We start from the raw sequence: 14323 nt of genomic DNA, 5'->3' as shown, positions 1-14323 counted from the left end.
CTGACTATACAGTTTTCTGTGCTGCATTGATGTGTTAGGCTTCACATTTGTATTCAAGTCCTAGAGTTGAACTTAACCACAAACTTCAGAGAGTGCTACTAACTTAATCATGACACAACACAAAATTAACAGCTTATAAACTTTCACACTCGTATTCAAATGTCAAATCAACATAGATTTTTCTTCCATTCCACAATTTAACTTCATATTGATCTATGAATCATGTCCTTTTGCTTCTTACAGGGTGAAATGCTATCACAGAATCCAGATTAGCAGAGTATTGACTTTTCTGAGTCGTTGCAGGAGAGGTTAAATGTGATATTTATTATTTGGTCCATAATTTGACATGGGGCTTCCCTGTAATGCCCAAGACTGTCCCTTATAAGTTAGTTTAACAGTAAAATAATGGGTTTATTGTTAGCAGTCACAAAGATGTCATAGGGACAGGAATGTCATAGGGACACTCACAGCAACATGTAGAACAAGACAGTTATAATAAATTGATTTTCTATTAATAACCCCAGAATGTGCTTTTATATTCTCCAGCTTCAACTCTCCAGCTTTCTTTATGGAATGCATACAAACCCACAGTATTCGAAATGTCAAGGACACAAGAAGAGTTCCTTCATCAGCAAAGAACTGAATTTAATCATTTCCCTTCATATTGCTATTGTTTTCTCTTCATCTATCATTGAATTCTGATGCTAATCAACAGAGTAGATCAGGATGAACTTTCTCCTGGACGGTTTATGCTCTATCTTAAAAGAAAGTCTCATCCTGTCTCCTGCACAATGTGCTGATTCATGTTGATACCTCATCAAATCATTACTGTTCATATGTTTGAAGACTATTTAACTGTGGAAGTAGCTTATCTGACCAGCATGCACATATGACAGGATTTAAACTAAAGGCTGTAGCCCTGTCCACTCACTGAGCCTGCCTCTCTGGAAACCACACTCCATTTCACACAACTATGGCAATAAATTGTCTGAGGCTATGGGTTTCATGGTAGCTGGGAGGTATACCAATTCCCACCTTCCCAGGAGCAGATCAGAGGGCTGACCAAGAGCCAAGGGTAGGTTAATTAAGCAAGGGGAACCTTTTCCATTTGAGTTAAGGAAATTCCATGGAGCACATGGATACCTGAAAAGGAAGGAACTACCCAACTTGCAGTCACGCCATCAGAGTATAATTAGGAGCTTCACGTTAGTGTTGGCGCTCCAGCTTTGCACACTTCAAGCCATTGCTGTTAATTAAGGACAAATGATGACAGGAAGACGCCTCTAAGTGGTGATAAGTCAGGTATTTCAAAGTCTCAGTTGGCCGCCATCGCCTAATGTGGAGGCGTTTAAAGTAAGGGCATGGTACCCCATTACCCTCAGCCAATTTTACTCACATCTCCCACTATCAACTCCCCACCATACCCAGCCTCCCTTCATCTGGATAGTTGTTCCCAGCAGATAGAGTGATCAAATTCCAGCAGGAGTTGTGAGTTAGCTGTCAGGAGTGAACTCAAGCCCGATCGGCAATGCTGTGGTCTGTCCCAAGATTCACATTGTGTCCATGTCAAATAATATGATAGTTAACATGTTTACCCAGGTATCTTGTAGAGTCAAAGCCAACAAACGGTCACAAGTGAATAACCAATAAAACAATCACAACCTTTATTGGACAAATCCTTAAAATAAGCAAGCCATTCAACATTTAATGACAATATTGTCCAAGACCCCTTAGATATACTCCCCAAGTATACTTGGACTCGGGATAGGCTGGTGAAGCTTGCAAGGTTCAGTAGTCTCTTTCTCTGTGTCTTCATCTGCAGAAATGGGTCTGACACCACAGTCAAACTCTAGGTAGAGCTCCTTCCGTCCTGGGTGTGGTGTCTCTGTTGGGGGAGCGTCTGCCAATTTTCCAAGGCCAAAATCAGGGTTGTATACATTTCTGACACATTTACAGAAAATTCTGTTGAGCCCTCAAAATCAGAGGGCAGACATGAATCATTAGAGATAGTTTTGATGTTCCATTCTAGGGATTACAATAGTGCCTTTGATCATTTGCATTCCTTCCATGGTGTAGGTGATGAAGGCCAATGCCATCCTGACCCAGCGAAGGTGTAAATGCAAATGCAGCTTGTGTCTCCATAAATACTATGCGTCATTGTGCCCATTAGCACTGCTTGAGGTAGGAGGCCCCCATTAGCAGCCTTGTGTTGTGACCTAACCAAGTCTTCATTCTGTCTGGGTTCTGCAGAGAGTGCATTTGAAACATTCATGACTAACTTTGCTTAAATTCCGTCATTCAGTTTAGTCGGCCAATTCTAGACCAAGTACCCCTAAAACCATCTGGCTACAATACCAATCTCCTCCAACACCCCACCAACTCCATAAAGCTACCTCTAACTGGTTGTGATCCTGCTCAAGAATCTCTAATCTCTAATTTTTCAAAGTTCTGCAGTTTACAAACTGCAGCCGACAATCAACTTTCTAATGAAACCAGACAGGCCTGGAACTGCCTGCTCAGGTACTAACAGTCAAATCATTTCAGAATGAGCCATTGTTTCCACCTCCACTGAAGCTGCTCTGTCAGAAGAATTTTATGCAGACTTGGTGGCACCCAGTTCTGAAGGTGACCATTGGCATAGCGTGACAAGGACAGCACTTGACATTTGAAAGTTCAAAACCATGTTCTGCAGCCTCCAAATATGGAAAGTAGTCATCTCATTGGCTGCATGAATACTATCTGTTCCAGGTGTGCAGTTTGCAAACTGCAGAGTCTGGCTAGGTTTGAACCTGGCTTCCACAATTTCAACTTTTTATCTATGCTCAGGAAAGAAAACAAAATCAATATTGCTTGACATCATGGGTCACCTGACCACACAAGCTTTATTCCACCTATTCCTGTCCCTGCCAGATGCTGGTATTGGACACAGACCACAGAATCTTCAAGACAGCAACAAAGAGGGGAGTAAGAGACGCAAACTGGAGCCTCAACTCTCTGCTTTTGTACCTTCTTCAATGACACCTCCGGAGACACCATCTTGGTGAGACAACCCGAAGACAAGAACCAGCCCGAGATGACAGAGGAAGCCCAAATCAATGATTGCAGATCATGAAACATCAATCAACCCTCAAAGGCTGAGGTCTAGCTTGTCCCAACCTTAGTGAATGGGTATTACCAATCCCTTCAGGCAAACAGTTCAAACACAGCATTGAGAACCTTTGGATAGGGTGTAGTGAATCCTCAGAAGCATGTGTCAGAAGTGAATTGCAAGTGTAGATTTGAGACTGTTTATTTAGAGATTTAAGACTGTTTCCTGAAGAATCCTGTGAAGAAATTTACAGAGTTTCATAGAGTACAATAGTGGATAAATGATAAATTTTGTTTTTCCTTGATCACCATCATCAGTCCAGTGGGATTCTAGAGAGGCTGAATTAAAGAGGTCACCCAGCAAATTAACTTGACCTGAAGCATCCTGCATTTTGTCCTCATGATCCTACAGAACTCCCCTACCAGCTCATTAGATTCACTCTCCATGTTTTAATGATCAGTGGCCAAATGAGAGTTATGGAATCCTTCCTGGGACTGAGCTCGTCAGAGCACGAGGTCCATTAGCTGCAAGAAAACTGTAAAAACCCTACTCGACAATGTACAGAAGGCAGCAGCTATCAAAATACCAAAACGAAAGGAATAGAGTGAGGCTCATTTTGATGGGAAAGTGTATCAGGTCGAATATGAAGCATGGCAGTGGGTCATGCTGCTGGTTTTTCAGCCAGGAGCATTCCTGTCCCCCAGGTATTCAGGTCCCCATTCTGTTATGGATAAGGCAAACCTGTCAGTGTATGATTTGGCACTCCGAAAGCTAGTGTACTTCCAATCAAACCTGTTGGACTATAACCTTGTGCTCCATCAGTGCATAACACTTTACCGGACTCGGGAGGTCTGGGTGGCATCATGTGAACCCATTAAAGGTATTAAAAGAGCCCAGCGTATTGGCCACTAGTTTAAAGTGATCTTAGAGAGATTGCAAAAAGCAGAGCCTGATCCCAGTGCTGTGTGGCCCTTACTAATCCCAGCAGGCTCCAGTCACTGTTCCCCATCCTGATTCCGGGCCAACCCCAGTCACAGTTCCCAATTCTGATCCCTGGCCAACCCCAGTCACTGTTCCCCATCCTGGTTCCGGGCCAACCCCAGTCACTGTTCCCAATTCTGATCCCGGGCCAACCCCAGTCTCTGTTCCCTATCCTGATTCCAGGCCAACCCCAGTCACTGTTCCCCATCCTGATTCCAGGCCAACCCCAGTCACTGTTCCCCATCCTGATTCCAGGCCAACCCCAGTCTCTGTTCCCTATCCTGATTCCAGGCCAACCCCAGTCACTGTTCCCCATCCTGGTTCCGGGCCAACCCCAGTCACTGTTCCCCATTCTGATTCCAGGCCAACCCCAGTCACTGTTCCCAATCCTGATCCCGGGCCAGCCTCGGGAGACTATTGCATCACAACCTCTCTAAAACATTATCAATATTGAACCTTTGCCACAATGCCACATTCTGCATTAGGTTCCACTTCGCAGCCAGGTTAGGGCTAATTTAAGGAGAAAGTGAGGACTGCAGATGCTGGAGACCAGAGCTGAAAATATGGTGCTTGAAAAGCGCAGCAGGTCAGGCAGCATCCAAGGAGCAGGAGAATCGACGTTTCCTGAAGAAGGACTCATGCCCGAAACGTCGATTCTCCTGCTCCTTTGATGCTGCCTGACCTGCTGCGTTTTTCCAGCAACACATTTAGGGCTAATTTAACTCAGACATACACAGGAGAAGCGAGATCTTTGTTAATGTCAGCGATGAACTCTCAGAGACTTTTCAAAATTATTTGGAAAATTCAACAAAATTGTTGAACTTTTACCAGAATAATTTCAACAAGTCCAGATATATTGGCTAAAACAGACAAACCTTTGGCTCCTACATTCCAACAGACATAGCAAGTGCAAAAAGACATTAAAGAAATTTAAGGCAACAATTGGCAATATTGGAATTGGGGTATAAACGTACAAATCTACCCTTGGGTTCACCTCAAGTTGCACTTCACTGTATCATTAATTCTACTGTATTTCCTATGATGTATTTAACTGCCCTGGCAGTTAATAGTTGTAAGTGGAAGTGAAAACTCACTGAGCTCCGAAATGCAGAAATGAGACTGAGCAGGTGTGAGCAGACAGCCCTGCTCAGCCAACATCGGGTACCTTAATTTATCATGTATAAGGTCTTGGACAATTTGTCAATAACTTAATCACCACTGCCGTATATGCTTTACCATGTATATAGTTATTTGTACATGATGAATGGATTGGCTAATTAATATTTTTCTTCATTGTTTTTCTATTGCTATTTTTGAGTATTATTATCATAAGATAGTGTCAGTTAGTGTTAGGTACTAGGACTTTTCACTTGGAAATCTGGCAGTTACCTGTGCAATGACTTGGGCAGTGCCTAGATCCAACTTGCTTGAGGCTCACCAATTAATAGGAGGAAATGAAATGTGGTCAGGTGACCCATGATCTCTATAATTGTTGTAGAAATATTAACATTTTTTTCCTGAGCAAGGATGAAAATCTCAAAACGCGGAGCCAATTTCAAACCTAGCCGGAATCTGCAATTTGCAGACTGCAGAGCTGGAACAGTGAGTATTCATGTAGCCAGGCTTTGGACAATCAACTTCCTGTTGAAACCAGGCAGCCTGGAAATGCCCAGCCAGATACTTAGAACCACATTGTTTCAGAATGACTCATTGTTTCTATGTCCAGTGAACCTTTGTTAGAAGAATATTACACAGGTTTGGTGGCATCAGTAGAAGGCCACAGGCATAGAGTGATAAGGACAGCACTTGACAGCTGAAGGTTCATACACATGTTCTCCAACCTCCAAATATGGAAAGTAGGCATTTCATTGAATCTTTCTGTTATTCTCTGATCTAGTATTGGACACAAGACATAGAATCTTTGAGAAAGGTCCAAATAGTGGGATAAAGGGGACAACCTGGACCCCCAGCTTTCCTTGTTTTTTAATTCCTTCTTCAACAATGTCTCCAAAGAGACCATCTCGATGAGATAACCCAAAGACCAGAAACAGCTCTAGATGAGAGGGGAAGCCCATGTCGATGACTGCAGATCTTGATTGAAACATCGATTTTCCTGCTCCTCAGATGCTGCCTGACATGCTGTGCTTTTCCAACCCCACACTCACAACTCTATTCTCCAGCATCAGCAGTCCTCACTTTCGCCATCCTGAAACATCAGCCAACCCTCAAAGACCAAAGAACAGCCTCTCCCAGTTTTATTGAATGGGTATTACCGGTGCTTTCAGATATACATTTCAAATACAGTGGGACCTTTCAAATTCTTGGAACCATAAATGTCAGAAGTAGATAACTAGTGTAGGTTTGAAACTGTTTACTTAGAGATTTAAGACTGTAGACTGACGAGTCCTATGGGAAGATTGATAGTGTAATTAAAGTACAATTAGTAGATTTTTAAAAAATGTTGTTTTTCCTTGATAAAGTGTTCAATAAAGTTGTGTTGGACCTTCATCTGACACTTGTCCCCTTTGACTATCCCGCCGCATGATGAGTTAAAAAGAGTTAGTGCAAACTGGGAGACAGTAAGGTTTGCAGATGCAGGAAATCAGAGTCGATAGGTGTGAGGCTGGAAAAGCACAGCAGGTGAGGCAGCACCTGAGGAGCTGGAAAGTCAATGTTTCAGGCTGACACCCTTAATCAGGACTCAGGTTAGTCAGGGCCCATTTACTTAGGTTTCACTTTACAACACTTTGTAGATTTTGTCCCTGATTTAAAAGGCCTCTAGGTATTGTGATTAATGTTCTAATGCTGCATGGGGAAGGTGGCCTGAAATGCCAAGAAGAGGATATAAGTTAAAAAAAAAACATCAGTAAATATATTAGGATACAGGTTGTAATTTGCACAGGCCAAGCAGCACTTACAGGAATCTAAGTAAAATAGAAATAATATATCCTTCTGTAAGTGATTCTCAGAACTTAATGCAAAATGCTTTTGATAATGGTACCTGTTTGATTGCTGAAAAGCAGGCTAGATGATTCAATTAGGGAGGATCACTTATTGTATTATATGCTTCCTGCTAAATAGTATTTGCTTCATCATGCCTGGTGTTGTTTTACTTCTGATGGATTATTGTAACTTAATGGTTCCACACAGAATTTCAATAAGATGTTTTTTACCAGTCTTAATCAGAAAGTCTTTCAACTCATATCCATTCAGACATTCAGACTATTATTAACTTGTAATTGAGATTAAATCCTTATCTTTGAAATTATCCACATATTTGCTTGCTAATTGAAATAACATCACGGATATTTTGCAGAGAATAAATAGAGTTGGCAGGAGCAAAACAGTTGAACTCAAGGAAAGGTCATTTCACGTGAGTAAAAGATCCAAGAAATGTAAATAGCACTTATAGTTTTTTATCGATATCTAACCTAATTGTTCGTATCAGTTGAAAGATATTTTTCTTCATTGTTTTTCTATTGCTATTTTTGAGCATTATCATCATAAGATAGTGTCAGTTAGTGTTAGGTACTAGGACTTTTCACTTGGAAATCTGGTACTTACCTGTGCAATGACTTGGGCAGTGCCTAGATCCAACTTGCTTGAGGCTCACCAATCAATAGGAGGAAATGAAATATGGTCAGGTGACCCATGATCTTTATGATTGTTGTAGAAATATTAACATTTTTTTCCTGAGCAAGGATGAAAATCTCAAAACGCGGAGCCAATTTCAAACCTAGCCAGAATCTGCAATTTGCAGACTGCAGAGCTGGAGTCATAGAGTCATAGAGATGTACAGCATGGAAACAGACCCTTCGGTCCAACCCATCCATGCCGACCAGATATCCCAACCCAATCTAATCCCACCTGCCAGCACCCAGCCCATATCCCTCCAAACCCTTCCTATTCATATACCCATCCAAATGCCTCTTAAATGTTGCAATTGTACCAGCCTTCACCACATCCTCTGGCAGCTCATTCCATACACATGCCATCCTCTGCGTGAAAAGGTTGCCCCTTAGGTCTCTTTTATATCTTTCCCTTCTCACCCTAAACCTATGCCCTCTAATTCTGGACTACCTGACCCCGGAGAAAAGACTTTGTCTATTTATCCTATCCATGCCCCTCATAATTTTGCAAACCTCTGTAAGGTCACCCCTCAGCCTCCGACGCTCCAGGGAAAACAGCCCCAGCCTGTTCAGCCTCTCCCTGTAGTTCAGACCCTCCAACCCTGGCAACATCCTTGTAAATCTTTTCTGAACCCTTTCAAGTTTCACAACATCTTTCCGATAGGAAGGAGACCAGTGAGTATTCATGTAGCCAGGCTTTGGACAATCAACTTCCTGTTGAAACCAGGCAGCCTGGAAATGCCCAGCCAGATACTTAGAACCACATTGTTTCAGAATGACTCATTGTCCAGTGAACCTTTGTTAGAAGAATATTACACAGGTTTGGTGGCATCAGTAGAAGGCCACAGGCATAGAGTGATAAGGACAGCACTTGACAGCTGAAGGTTCATACACATGTTCTCCAACCTCCAAATATGGAAAGAAGGCATTTCATTGAATCTTTCTGTTATTCTCTGATCTAGTATTGGACACAAGACATAGAATCTTTGAGAAAGGTCCAAATAGTGGGATAAAGGGGACAACCTGGGCCCCCAGCTTTCCCTTTTTTTTATTCCTTCTTCAACAATGTCTCCAAAGAGACCATCTCGATGAGATAATCCAAAGACCAGAAACAGCTCTAGATGAGAGGGGAAGCCCATGTCGATGACTGCAGATCTTGATTGAAACGTCGATTTTCCTGCTCCTCAGATGCTGCCTGACATGCTTTTCCAACCCCACACTCACGACTCTATTCTCCAGCATCAGCAGTCCTCACTTTCGCCATCCTGAAACATCAGCCAACCCTCAAAGACCAAAGAACAGCCTCTCCCAGTTTTATTGAATGGGTATTACCGGTGCTTTCAGATATACATTTCAAATACAGTGGGACCTTTCTAATTCTTGGAACCATAAATGTCAGAAGTAGATAACTAGTGTAGGTTTGAAACTGTTTACTTAGAGATTTAAGACTGTAGACTGACGAGTCCTATGGAAAGATTGATAGTGTAATTAAAGTACAATTAGTAGATTTTTAAAAATCTACACTATCAGGAAAATAGAGTGAAATCTTATAGGGGTCAGAACAACTTGTACTATGGTTGGATTTGTGGCAGAATTGGGTGAGAGGTTTGGTGAGGCCCATTTCAACATTTCGAGTATCTAACTCCATTGAAAAGCTACTCAGCTAGCACAGATTTGCCCTTCAGGGCACATTGGCAATTAGCAATTAAAAGGCTGCAGCAGGGACAACTTGAGTTCATTGACAGGAACCCAACTCACAAATGGACTCGTTTGCTTCACAGGGTGGCTTGTTCACTCACTTTGCACCTACCTGAATTCTCATAGCAACTATGCCATTTCTTGCCATGCCATTCAGAAGAGTTACATAACTAGGCAGCTTGCCTGTTGGTCAGTAATCCTCAGGTCAGGGGTATTTTGGATGGGGAAGAGAAGAAAGTGTTTAGAGCCGCAGGAAGGAAACTCAACAAGTTATTATTCAGGATTGGGGACTGAAGACTGGAGGGCAGGAGGGATAGCAATTGTGAAGGAAGGCAACATTATCTGTAAGGTGGGTACCATGGTAAAGCATGAATGGGAAGGGGCTCATGAAGCAGAGTGGTTCCTCCATGGTCAGAGCACCCTGGCTTCAAGGGAATAATTTTGTATAAGCACAACTAGCACTGTCATCTCATGTGCAGGCATAGCTGGGCCAGTGCAGGTATCTCTGAGTGGTCGGGTTGGGAACCCAGGGAGGTGCAAAGTCTATATGGTTCACAGGAAAGGTTTCAAGTAAAGAGATTTGGATGTTTAGGAGTTTCCTAAAACCTAAAGATGAAGGCTGCTGACCACTGGCCAAAGAACGTTCACTTTGTTCCTTCCATCGCACTGGATATCGAAAGTGCACAACGTGGAAGGAAATGTCTGTGATAACACTGGGAGTGAGTGAGTACATGTCTCAACATGTGAGGGTGAGGTCTGCAAGGGCCTGCAGTGGTGTGAGACCCTTTCAATGGAAACAACATTACACACAGAGTCACGGACTCTACAGGTCACATACCTGTGGGATCAGTAATGCCTAATGACCCTCGTTCAAAGATGTGCAGGTTAGCTGGATTAGCCATGCTATATTAACCCATACTGTCCAGGGATGTGCAGGCTAGGTGGGTTAAATATGGTAAATGTCGGGTTACAGAGATAGGGTGGGATGCTCTTTGAATGGTTGGTGCAGACTTGCTGGGCGGATTTGCCTCTATCTGCACTGTAGGGTTTCTATGCTCGTGTTTCAATGGGAGAACTGTATCAAATTCTGGGTGTTTCATTTTGGAAAGAATGTGATGGAATATAGGAACAGGAGTGGGCCATTCAGCCCCTTGAGTCCGCCTCACTATTACTACGACAGTGGCTCATCCAGCACTTCAATTTCTTTTCCCTACTCCATCGCCATAACCTGTATGCCATTCTGAAAACAATCAATCGTTACCTCAAACATAATCAAAGACTGAGCTTCCATAGCCCTCTGTGGGAGAGAGTTCTTAAAGTTCACAGCTCTCTAGCTTGAATGAGGTTGCAAAAAAGATTGCCAAGAATGATTCCACCGAAGAGGAACTTCAGCAAGCTGAGGTTTCACTCCTTAGAAAAATGAAGGTTGAGACAAGATTTGATAAAGGCGTATCCTAAATAGCATAAGAAGAGAGACATGATCCCTTTGACAAAAGGGTTAAGAACCAGAGGACTTGGGCTTAAGGTAATTGGTAAACAAACTAAGATCAGTGGGAGTAAAAACACTTTTATTCAGCAAGTAATTCCAGTAAAGGAAGCAGTACATAAGAGTATAATGAAGACAGTAGATAAATACCTGAATGGAAAAATATTGTTGATAGTCAGCATGGCCCCAATGGGCTAAATGACCTCCTTCTGTGCTTGTAACCAGCATTAAGATTCAGCATCCCTAATCATGCATGTGGAGAAGATGATAGTGAGCACCTCCTTGAAGTGCTGCAGTCCATCTGGTATTTTTAGTGGTTGAGGTTTGGTTGAGGAGAAAGTGAGGTCTGCAGATGCTGGAGATCAAAGTTGAAACTTTATTGCTGGAACAGCACAGCAGGCCAGGCAGCATCCAGGGAACAGGAGATCCGATGTTTCGGGCACAGGCCCTTCCTGAAGGGCCTGTGCCCGAAACGTCGAATCTCCTGTTCCCTGGATGCTGCCTGACCTGCTGTGCTGTTCCAGCAATAAAGTTTCAACTGAGGTTTGGTTGAACATGCTGGGCTCATTCCATTGGAATTTAGGACATTCACAGTGTTTTTCTGGTAGCATGACCCAGCCACAGTGAGAGAGATGGTGTGTAGCTTGGAAGAAACCTGGACAAATTGGTGTTTTGATAATGATGGAGGGAGTGGGTGTTTAATATGGTGCAGAGTGTCAGTCATGTTCAACATTTAAAATAACATGAAGTAATATCTATTTGGATGTATATTCTGCCTATTGTCTGGCTACAGAACCTACTTAAAGAATAAGCTTCCAATTGTCATTAAAATTACAATTACAGGTAAATAGTAAAGAAAGTAATTTTAAGTGCAATAATGAAAATAAATGAATCTTGCTGGAAACTCCTTTATTAGTTGAGAATACAGCCTCTGGATAAAAATGGAATAAACTGTTAAATATAACTTTAAATTAGATTCCAACTGCTATAATATTATTCAATTTATGACCAGCCATCTGATACCTTTCACCTCTCATCTACTAATCTTCTTTCATATCCTTCTGATATTCTTAATTGAATTTATCTCTAAACTGTGCAGCTAACCCTGTTCACATTATCTCCAAGGTTAGATTCAGTTTTGTCAGCCTATCATCCCCTGCTGCCTTCAGACCTGACTGCACCAGTGATACTAATAGCCATCAAATCTAAGATTTGTTTCCCAAGTGAACAAGAGGTCACACATTAACATTAATTGAGATCGCTCTTTTTGATCTGATAAAAGCTTTCATCCACATAATGACAGTAAATAATGAAACGCTATTATCTCCATATCTGAGTTATGTGTTTATATTTAATTGACAAGCAAAAGTTATGTCACAAGATGCTTTCACATTAATTCCTTTCTCTAGCCTAATGAAAGGTTTCAAATAGTTCAGGGCCAGTAAATCAAATCTCATGTGCTGAGTTTTCCCATTTTCTGGCTGTGTCATTTTCAGAGAGTTTCCAAGGATGGTTTGTTGCTACGGCCCATGGCGACTTTTCTCACACAGTTGTCTGTTGCTTACCTCATTAATTATGCATCAGTCTTCACAGTGCCCTGCTCACTCAATTGTACATTTTCCGAGGCAGATTTTTTCATTGAGAGTAAGTGCCACCATTGTCTCTTTGCCACCTTAAACGAACTCTAACTCTGCCCTTGCATACAACTCCTACCAAGCCAAATGATCTACCGCTTTTTCTATTGCAAGCATCATCTTCACTCTATGGTTATTAGCCTTAGTTGTTAAAATTAAAGTGAGGCCAGATTTGTAGGCATGAAGTCTGAGCTAGCTGAAGCAAGCTGGCATATTCTTCTGGGGGTTAGATCAATGGAGATACACCTGCAGATATCTGATGGAATATTTCAAAATACTCAGAATAAGTACATTCCTACGAATAAAAAATTCCAGAGACAGGGCCCATCATCTGCGGTTGACTAATGAAGTTAGGGAAAGCATCAAACATTACTCCCACAATCCAAATTGATCCAGGTTAGGTGAATTAGCTGTACTAAATTGCCCATAGTGTGGGTTAGGTGCACTAGTCAGGGGTAAATATAGTGTAGGGGGAATGGGTCTGGGTTACTCTTTGAAGGTTCATTTGGACTTGTTGGGCCGAAGGGCCTGTTTCCACATTGTAGGGATTCTATTCTGTGAAATAAAAAAGTATACAACAGCGCAATGATGAATATTCTGACAAGTCAGGTGACTAGTCAGAATATAAAGAGCGGCTGAGAATAACTAAAAGATTAATCAGGAGGAAGATATACGAGTACATGTGGAAGCTAGCTAGGAATACATAATGGATAGCAAGAGTGTCTACAGGTCCTTAAAAAAATAAAGAGTATGTGACTAAAGAGTGAGGAAATGGGTGTAATGAAAGACGAAAATGCAATGGCAGATGAAATGAACCAACATTTTGCTTGTGACTTCACTAGAGAGAATATAAGAACATTGCAGAAATACCTAGAAATCAGGAGGAGGGATGTGTAGTGTTAATTTTCCAAGTTTCACTTGATACTGAAAGGGTTCATTTGACTGAAAAGTCACAAAACTAATTCTTCTATTCAGTAAGGGAAGGAGAAAGAAAGCAAGAGATTCTGGGCCACTTAGCTAGTGGGATGGGTGTTAGAATCAATCATTAAAGAGGTTATAGAGTGCACTTAGAAAAATGCAAGATATGTGGAAACATTTCTTAAAGGGAAATTATATTTAGCCAATTTATTGAAGTTTATGATGGAGTATTATAATGGGCCCTTCTGGTGTGGTGGTATATAGCTACCTCTGAGTCAGGAGGTTAGAGTTCAATTCCACCTGCTCCAGAGGTGTGTCATAATACCCCTGAGCAAGTTGATTAGAACATATCTGAAGGGGTAAGTGCTGTGGATAAAAATGAGCCTATAAATGTATTGTACTTGGGTTTCCAGAAAGCAATTGGTAAAGTACTGCATTAAAGGTCTTTGAAGAAAATAAAAGTTCAAGGCTCAGAGTGTGAAATGTTAACATGGCTTAAAGATTGGATAGCTAGCATAAGATGGGTATTCAAAAATGGGTCTTTGATTGGCTGAATGTGACAAGTGGAGTCCCACAGGGTCTGTGCTCAAGTCTCAAATTAACAATTTACATTAATGTCTTAGATGAGGGAAGCAAAGGCACAATAGCTAAATTTGCAGACAACACCAAGCTCGGTAGGAAAGTATATTGTGAGGAAGACATAAAGATGCCGCAGAAAAAGATAGATATTTTGAGTGACTTGGAAAATGTGAAGTTGGCTACCTTAGCAGGAAGAATGTATAAGGTGGGTATTGCTTAAATGGAGAATTCTGAGGTGCTGAGGGATTTAGATGTTCAGGTGCATGAGTCGCAAGTTAGTATGCATGTTCTGCATGTAATCAAGAAGGCT

Source organism: Chiloscyllium plagiosum, chromosome 4 (genome assembly GCF_004010195.1).
Source record: "Chiloscyllium plagiosum isolate BGI_BamShark_2017 chromosome 4, ASM401019v2, whole genome shotgun sequence".
NCBI lineage: Eukaryota > Metazoa > Chordata > Chondrichthyes > Orectolobiformes > Hemiscylliidae > Chiloscyllium > Chiloscyllium plagiosum.
Note: the sequence above shows the minus strand (reverse complement) of the source record.